Consider the following 8,480-nt stretch of genomic DNA (forward strand, 5'->3'; position numbering starts at 1 on the left):
TGTTGCTGACTGACTTGCCAGCTTTACGGCGGATGGTGAAGGTGATCAGCTCGTGGTTGCCGTCACCCAGCTTCCCATCAATCACTAGCTTACCAATTAGCCAGTACCATCCCCAGTAGCCAGTACAAGGTCGAGCAGTGCTTTGCCTCTCGTTGGCCCATAGACTTCTTGAGTCAGGTAGAGGTCACCCACGCATGAGAGGAAGCTTTGCGACCGCTCGGATTTTGCTGAGTGATCCTCCCACGAGATGTCCAGGTAACTGAAGTCACACACGACAACCATGGTCCTGAAGCATGTGGCCTCAGCCAGTTCCCGAGTGAACTCCTAGTCAAACTCAGGACTTTGGGTGGGAGGTCTGTAGTAGACTCTCACCATTGTGTCCCCTGTGCTGTGTTCCCCAGAGATTTTAACCCAGAGCATCTCCAGTCATCCAGCCTAGTTACCAATATCAGCTTGCAGGGATGCGTAGCTTTCCTTAACATAGAGAGCTACACCCCTGCCCTTTTTATCTACATGATCCCACCTGTACAGGGTATAGCCATCTATTCCCGTGGTCCAGTCATGAGTGGAGTCCCACCAGATCTCTGTTATCCCTATGACATCATAATTATTCACATTGAGCAGGAGGATGAGCTTATTCCCCAAGCTCCTGGCATTTGTGTAGAGGCAGGCAAGTGTCCCCTTGGGGGCTCTTGCCTTGCCCACAGATTGTACCAGGGCTGGGGCAGGGGTGGGCTCCCTTAAGTGCCTTGGCCCGCTGGCTTTGCCAGGGTTCCTCAGTGGGCCAGCAGTGGCAGTAGTCCCCCCGTCCTGCAATGGACTTAAAGCCCGGTGGAGCAGGTCAGCCAGCCTGGCTGAGAAGAGCCTCCTCCCCAGGTGAGAGAGGTGGAGGCCATCTCTTCCCAGCAGCTCGCTGCCTCTCTCGCCAAAAAGCAGGCTGTGGTCATGGAAGCCAAAGCCTTCCCGATGACACCGGCGCCGCAGTCTTTGGTTGACTACATGGATCCTCCTCTCCCTCCTCAGCCCATACCCTGAGACTGGGAAGATCAACAAGAACACCACCTGTGCCCCCAGACCCTTTAGCCCCCTCCCAAATCCCTGTAGCCAGAAATCTTAAGATGTTCTTTTTCAAGACAGTCATCACATTGTAGTGTTTGTTAGGAATTTAGATACTAACAAATATATGTTTAAAATCCTGTAACACAAACAATTGGAATCACATTTTACAGCTAGGAAGCTAAGGTACTGAGAGATTAAGACCAAATGTGAATTAATTTAGGGTAGCTCAGTAATTGAAAACTGAACCAGACGCCTGATTTTTCAGAGGTGCTAAATCTTCCACTAACTTCAGCTGAAGTCATAAATCCTAGGATTCTCCAGTAGGCAGCCCCTGTTGTGCAAGTCTTTCCTGCTGGGTCCCTTAACTGTGACAACTGGCACTTGCTTCCAACAAGTTTGGTTTAAGTGGCTCATCCATTATCATCTAGTAAGCATACAGAAGAACCAGAAGTACAAATCAAACTTCAGAAGTCCCTAGCCAGTGTTTTTACAGGAATACCATGCTCTCTTTTCCTTCAGTCCCAACCCCCATCCTTGTGTACCAAATGAAGCAGAGATCCTTTGGAAGAAAGCAATTCATGATCATACAGTTAAGGCTGTGTCATAATACAAGACACAAGAAAGCTTAATTTTGTCATCCTAATGTATACTTTTAACAGTATAGTACCCTCCCTAAAATATTCTTTTAACTTGTAATTAGTTCAAAAATTCCAAAAAATATTTTAAAAGGAAAGAAATGGAGAAGAGAATATCATCATATGTAGCTCTTCACTCAATGATAGTGGGATTCCTGTCCCTGGGAAAGAAATCTAATGGTTATACCACAGAATTGAGAACTACAAATCTTACGTGCCTGTTAACAATATTTTGAATTTACATATGGCCAGAGGTTATTGTACCTATTAGGTATCTAAATGGTACTCAGGAGTGCATCATCCCATTTCATCCTGATAGAGCCTTGGAAAAACTATTATTGGGGGGAAAAAAGAAAGAAAGAAAGAAAGAAAAAGGGGTAGGGTGGGGTGGGGTGCTGAGGGATGCTCCTCTCTACTGCACTTTCTCTGGCTTTGTCTTATAGTTAAATAGAGGCATGACAAGTGTAGAGAACAGTTTTCCAAGGACTAGAGTAGTATGGAATAGGATTGTATTTAAGTATTTAGCTGACTAATAAGAGGAACAGGACTTGGCACATAGAGCTAACTCTGAGGGCATCAGAACACTATGTATGTAAAAAGCCAATTTTACAGCAGAGCCAAACACATGAACGTTGCACAGTCTTTCTGAAAGCAGTATAATTTAGGGAATAAAACCTGCATTCAGAGTAGAGATCTAGACTGTATTCTGAAATAAATTAATTTGTACAATTTTGCTAGTACTCAGCTACCCAACCTGTAAGATGGGGAGGGGAGTAGAAGGAGGGGATTCTATATAACTCTGGCCTAGATACAAGGCCTTACACTATAATACGGGTTGAGAGGTAGAGCAAATCATTTATGACAGTGAGTGGAATAGCCAACACAAAGGCTCAGTCTCCTAACACCTTTCCTCTAAGCCAGTGCATTCTGATGGGAGGAAAAGCAACAGCACTAATTTTGCCTGTGCTGAATATGAACCTTCAGCTCCATGTAGCCACTCAGAAGCACTGTAGGAAAACAGAATATTGCCTGGAAGCATACATGCACCCAACAAGTTACACTCTGCCCAAATGCAGAGTTTCCTCTGATTTATAACTTGTTTGAGCCTAAAGAGATTTTCAGGGGGCAGCAAAATGAACTTCTGAGTTTGGACGCATCGCTTAGACAAAATTAAATATGTAACCAAAGCCTCAAGGGCACTAGACGAGTTAAAAACGTTTATAAAAAAAGCTTACTTATTCTTGACTGACAAAATAAGTTCAGTCCATGGCTGAGACCAAGCATGAAAAAGTTCATTCCAGAAAGTTACTTTTTGTCAAAATTATAAGAAACTAAAAACAAGGATTTATGACCAAAAACATCAGCATTCTGAAAACTAGGTATTCCTACTGTACTGATTACAATCATCAGAATAAGACAAAATGTTAAAAAAAGAAATGGTTAAAGTTTACACCCCACTACCAATTCTCCCTCCCCATATAAAACGTTTAAGTGCCTTTTAGTCTAGTTTGTTTTCATTACTATCACTTTATTTCCTATTCAATTTGTATGATGATTTTTCTTTTGGCCAGTTTTTAATTTAATTTCGGCTTTAAAATAAAATTGCCCTCTCTTTCTTAACCGCTGCTCCATAATAAACAATGCATATGGTTCAAGTTTATCAGATATAGTAAGAACGTTTGTAGCATCACTTCCACATGAAGGAAACAAAGGCTGAAAATGAATTCAATCTCAACCTCCAACAGAGTCACTTTATTACTAAGCACCTAATGTGAGAAAGTTATCACCCAAGTCCTTTGAAAGGGAAAGCTACTTATCAGTAGACTCAATATTTCAATTTTGCTAGCAGCTACAGAAAAAGTTTTACTAAAGCTTTGGGTCAAATCCTGGCCTCACTGTAAATAACGGGAGCACATTCAGACAAAATTCCCCACTACTAGCAGGTTTTTTGGGGGAAAAAAGGAAACAAAAAAAGTCTTCTTGCTAGAATCAAAACATTCCTTTGTAATGTTTACAGTACAAGGAATGAAGTGTTCTGATAATATGTGAGAACCAAAAAGTGAAACTAATTAGAAAGTTATCAAACTTACTTCATTAGCTAGTGTCCACTATTCAGTTTTAAAACAAAAAGCGTAAACCATCTGAATCTTTAAACTTTCTCATATGTTAGCCTCTTAAACATTTCCTAAATTAGTAATAATTTATTATTTTAAACTGAGAATTTAATTTTATATTCGTTACCCCAAAGTCAAACTTCAAAACACTCAGGCATGTACTTAAGAGGAGTTCCATCTTAGTTCAGTAGGACTACATGTGTGCAAGACCTTAAGCACCTGAGTCAGTGTTTGCAATCTCAATAATTACCGAGTATATGATTACACAATGTTCAATGAATAACATAAGCCCTGGATAAAATAAGTTTACAGTAGCATAAATGAATTTAATAATGTCTAAGAAACAATATACAGCAAAAGTGTATAGAGTATCCTGGACCCATCACTCTGCATGCAACTGCTTACAAGATCCATGTACTATATATGATTTTGCAACAACAGTTATGTTCTGGTTATAAAATGTTCTACATCTTCACTGTTGCTAGTTTCTCAGCTATTTTCAAAATCTAACCAAGCAGTAGAGGGATTTTTGTTTTTTCAGCATGCAAAACCAAGATTTTTTTTCTGCCACTCTAATTTTTGCTTTAGATATAAATACAAAACAACAATGAAGTGGTAGTCACATTACTAAAAATTTGTTTTTAAGAAACATTAGAGTTATCTCTAAAATAATGCCTTTTAACTGCAGTTCACAATAGGAAATCCTACATCTATACCTGGGATGGTTTATGACTCCTTAGATCCCTTTCTAAATTCATGACTTAATCATTCAGAGGAGATTCAAAAGTTTTTATAAGACACTGAAAGAAACATACTTAGGGTATGTTAACTACTCTAAAGCACCATTTATACTAAAAAGTAAATCATTTTCAAACCCAAATTTGAATACAGCTTTCTAGCTCCTGCAGCTGCAACCAAGATATGCTCCACATCAGATCGGGGAAGTATTTTCAAGTCTCAGTAAAGGACAACTTGAAGCAGGAAATTTCAAAATCAGTTCATTAAAGGAACATGAAATCAGTCCAATTAATCAGCTGCCCCAAATAAAAAAAGGCCATTTTTTAAAACAGTCTAACATTCCTTAGCCCTAATGTTTGAGTTGGATGTAAATTTGCCTAGTTTTTGCATAATGAGCATGCTTGTACTACATTTTGAGTTATGTAATGGTTTATGCAAATAGCCATAATTAACACTTCCCAGTGTAATTTGCAGCTATGAAGGCAGAACTGTGCTAAGAGTGCATTTAGGCTCAACTCAAAATTGCCCACCTGACCTGGTTAAAAATCACATGGTTAATAATACAAGGCTATTTTACAAAAATACATGATAGTTATATCTATTACATTTAATCTTATCTGTATTTTAACAATTACTTAGTAAAATATGATTCAAAGTGCAAAACTTAAAATTTCACATTGTAGTACTCTTCAATACCAGCTGAATGCTTTCCCCTCAGGGGCAACACACACTTATTCTCACCCAACCAAGTGACCCAAAAAGTCACTTATTACCATTCATTTCTTTCTTTCTTTTTATGAAGCTTAAATGTTGGATACAACTCAAAAAGAAGATACTATTTATGCTCACTCAGCCCTGTAACTAATGATTATTCAGCCATCAGTAGCTAGCAACTAGCACAGCTACAGCTTCAGAAAACCAAATGGAGACAAGTAAACCATGACTTGCAGAAGTTTAGCTCACACAAATTGCAAGCAGGGGAAATCCACCTGTGCGTCAATATCATTCTCTGGCTCTTCCTGGCTCAGTCCATAAAGGGCCTGACACACAATTTTATGTACACGCAATATCATACTCCGCATCTTAGGAGAAAAATAAAATGCAATAAATAGTCAGTACCATTTTCTTTATTTTTCCCCACAGCATCCTACACTAATCTATGTACTAAGCTTTGTGCAAGACTTAAATTTACAAGTATTCGATGCCTGATCATTTCTTCTCTTATTGTTGTTACATTTTTTAAAATATCTTTATAAACTATAAGTTTAAATCCACTTATTGAGTAATGTCAAAAGGTGGATGCTTTAGTTTCTGAACTGATACAAAAAACAGTGAAAAAGCTAACTACAGATGTCCTCTTTATCCGTGTATAGGAGCAAGTAAATTGCATTAAAATTATGCATTTGAAAGCACAGGGCCAAGAGAAGAAAAAAGTTAGTTTTCAGATTAGTTAAAAAGTTAGCCTGACCTGGAAACTACTAATGGTTTTATAGACTTAAAGTTAATCCTGTTCATGTTTACCTATTTGCATAGTTCATACGAACCTAGCAAGATGATCTGAAAAGCAAGATGAGCACGAACTCCCTTTTCTGTTCAGTTTTAAAAAGCATAGTGACACAGACTATAAAGCCACAATTCTCTAACTAGTGCCGCATAGCCAGACCTCTGTATCCACACAGAAGCACTTGGAAAACAGGGGCCTAAACAGCAATTTATTCAGGTTATATTAGTCCAGGTCTCTTTGTAATTTTGACAAGTCTTGCATAAAAATACAAATAACTGAAATCCCTTTACATCCTTTTGCAAGTTTGCTTGTATGATTTTTGACAACAGAATCACAGAAAAACAGGGTGGGAAAGGAACCCAGGAAGTCATCTAGTCCAAGCTCAATACAAAGAGATCACTTTCTAAACTATCCCAGACAAATGTTTGATGTATACTCATAAACTTCCAATGACCAAGATCCCACAACCTCAAATAGCAGCAGTTGGCAACCTTTTTCAAGTCAAGATGCCAGCTCTTTGTCTTCGCTCATTTTCTGGCTACAGAAAAATAATACAGCTACTCTTCTGTCACAAAGAACTAAAAAAAGACCCCAACAGGGCAAAAACAATTTTAACATTATGATTTCCACATTTAAATCTTTAGATTTAGTCTTGTCAATTGCGTTGGCAGAACTACCAGTGCTAAGCTTGCCTGGCACCACTGAAAAGACCTCCAAGCATGCTGGGGTACCACAGCACCCTGGATGAAAATCACTGCTCTAGGTAATCAATCCCAATACTTAACTCCCAGCCTCACGCACTTCCTCCCAACACATCTTCTTAGTGATCTGCTTTCTGCACATCTTTTCATAGCATCCAAAGAAGGAAGCTGCAGCACACGCTTGAGTGGACCCCAGTTGGCTTCATCGGATGCTGTGAAAGGATGTGCAGAAAGCAGAGCCTAGGGAAGAAGCCCACAGAAGAAATCCAGCAGGAGGATATCCAACTCCTTTGATTCATCTCAAAGGTGCAAACCTAGCCTGCCTTCTTCCTTGCATCCAAAATTATTTCTTGGGCTTCTATTTAGGCCCCTCGCTCCTAGCCCTGCCAACTGTATCCAGTGTCCCCTCATGGCAACCACCATGGGGTGCTGTCAAGAGCAGTGACCATATCCCACCCTGCAGTGCAGACTGACAATCTCTGGGCTTCCCACCTGGCCACAGGCAGAGCCGAGCACCCCACCTGGCAGAGCCCAGCCTCCCCCCCCATCCCAACCTCAATGTCCTGGTTCCTCTCCTTCCTGCACACCTGCTTCCTGCCCCCTCAGGAACACATGCATTAGCAAAGCCCCTTGCTCTCTCCCCTGCCGTTGCTGCCACCATCCCAAGCCCTAAGGAAGCAGCATAGCCAGCTCAGCTCCTGCCAGGTTCTTTGAGGCCTTGAGCCATTCCCACCGCACATGGTCATGGGCCCACTGCCACGCATGGGCTGGACCATGCCCCCCGTCTCCACTCCAGCGCAGCCCCGACACTAGGGGACCACAGAGCTGCTCCCCACCACCCTCCTGTCAGGGGCCTCGAGCTGCCTCATCCCACCACCGCTCCAGCGCACGTGCCCCCCCGCAGAGGGGGTTCGACCGTTACCGTGACCATTCCCCTCTTCCCCCTCACCGCCACCCTCCCCGCGGTGCCCAACCGCCACCCAACGGTCTTCGAACGCCGGGAACGTTCAGCGCGCGCGGCTGTACGGGTATATACGGGCCGGACGGGGGCACGGAGGAGGAGGGGGGGGGGGAAAGGACACCAGTTCCAGCACCCGCCCAACCCCCCCTCTCAGGCCCTGCCGTCCCCAGCCCAGATCCCGGCCGCCCTCTCCCTCTCCGTGCCAGGGCGCTCATCCTACCTGGCCAGGAAAGGGTTAATGGCGCCGGAGCAGCGGAGGGGACCGGCGGCGGGGGGGATGGGAGGCCGCCGCGCGCCCCCCCCCCGGGCTGGCTCCCTGCTGCCGCCGCGGCCGCTTCTTTTTTATTCTTCTTTTTTAATTATTATCCTTCCTCTTTTTCTTTTCTTCTCTTTTTTTTTCCTCTTAGACTTGTTGTTCCCTGCGCGGATGACAGCTGCTCCCCCTGCGCATGCGCACGCAGAGCAAGCACCCGGCCGGAGCGGAAGCGCGGTGGAGGAAGGGGGGGGCATGTGACGCGGGAGCCCTTTTAACTCGAGTCACGTGACCATGGAGGGAGCATGAAAGTAGCCGGCTGCAGCCGTCCTTCCGGGTAGGGTGGGTGCGCATGCGCGAGATGGAAAAAGGGGAAAAAAGAGCTAGTTGCACAGAAGGGAGGAGACGGGGGTTGGTGCGTGACGTCACAAGGGGTGGGGCTTCAGCAGCTGAGGTTGGCGGTTGCGCAGTGCGACGCGGGGTGTTCTTGTTGCAGTGTTCTCTCGCCCGTTGTC

General features: G+C 43.2%; 1 protein-coding gene across 4 annotated transcripts in view; it reads right to left on the reverse strand.

Moving 5' to 3' along the window:
• The window catches only part of KDM4C (lysine demethylase 4C), a 459,581-nt gene extending 451,331 nt beyond the window's left edge, over positions 1 to 8,250 (reverse strand). For 2 of the 4 annotated variants that reach the window (XM_019555111.1, XM_019555112.1), the window contains exon 1: positions 7,933 to 8,249. The gene's annotated coding sequence lies outside the window, so the exon portion shown is untranslated. Of the gene's footprint in view, positions 1 to 7,932 lie in introns of all 4 variants that reach the window. The other 2 variants (XM_019555113.1, XM_019555114.1) reach the window with 2 other exon arrangements.
• Positions 8,251 to 8,480: the final 230 nt, after the last annotated feature.

The sequence above is a fragment of the Crocodylus porosus genome, unplaced genomic scaffold (genome assembly GCF_001723895.1).
Source record: "Crocodylus porosus isolate Cpor-Errol unplaced genomic scaffold, CroPor_comp1, whole genome shotgun sequence".
In the NCBI taxonomy this organism is placed as follows: Eukaryota; Metazoa; Chordata; order Crocodylia; family Crocodylidae; genus Crocodylus; species Crocodylus porosus.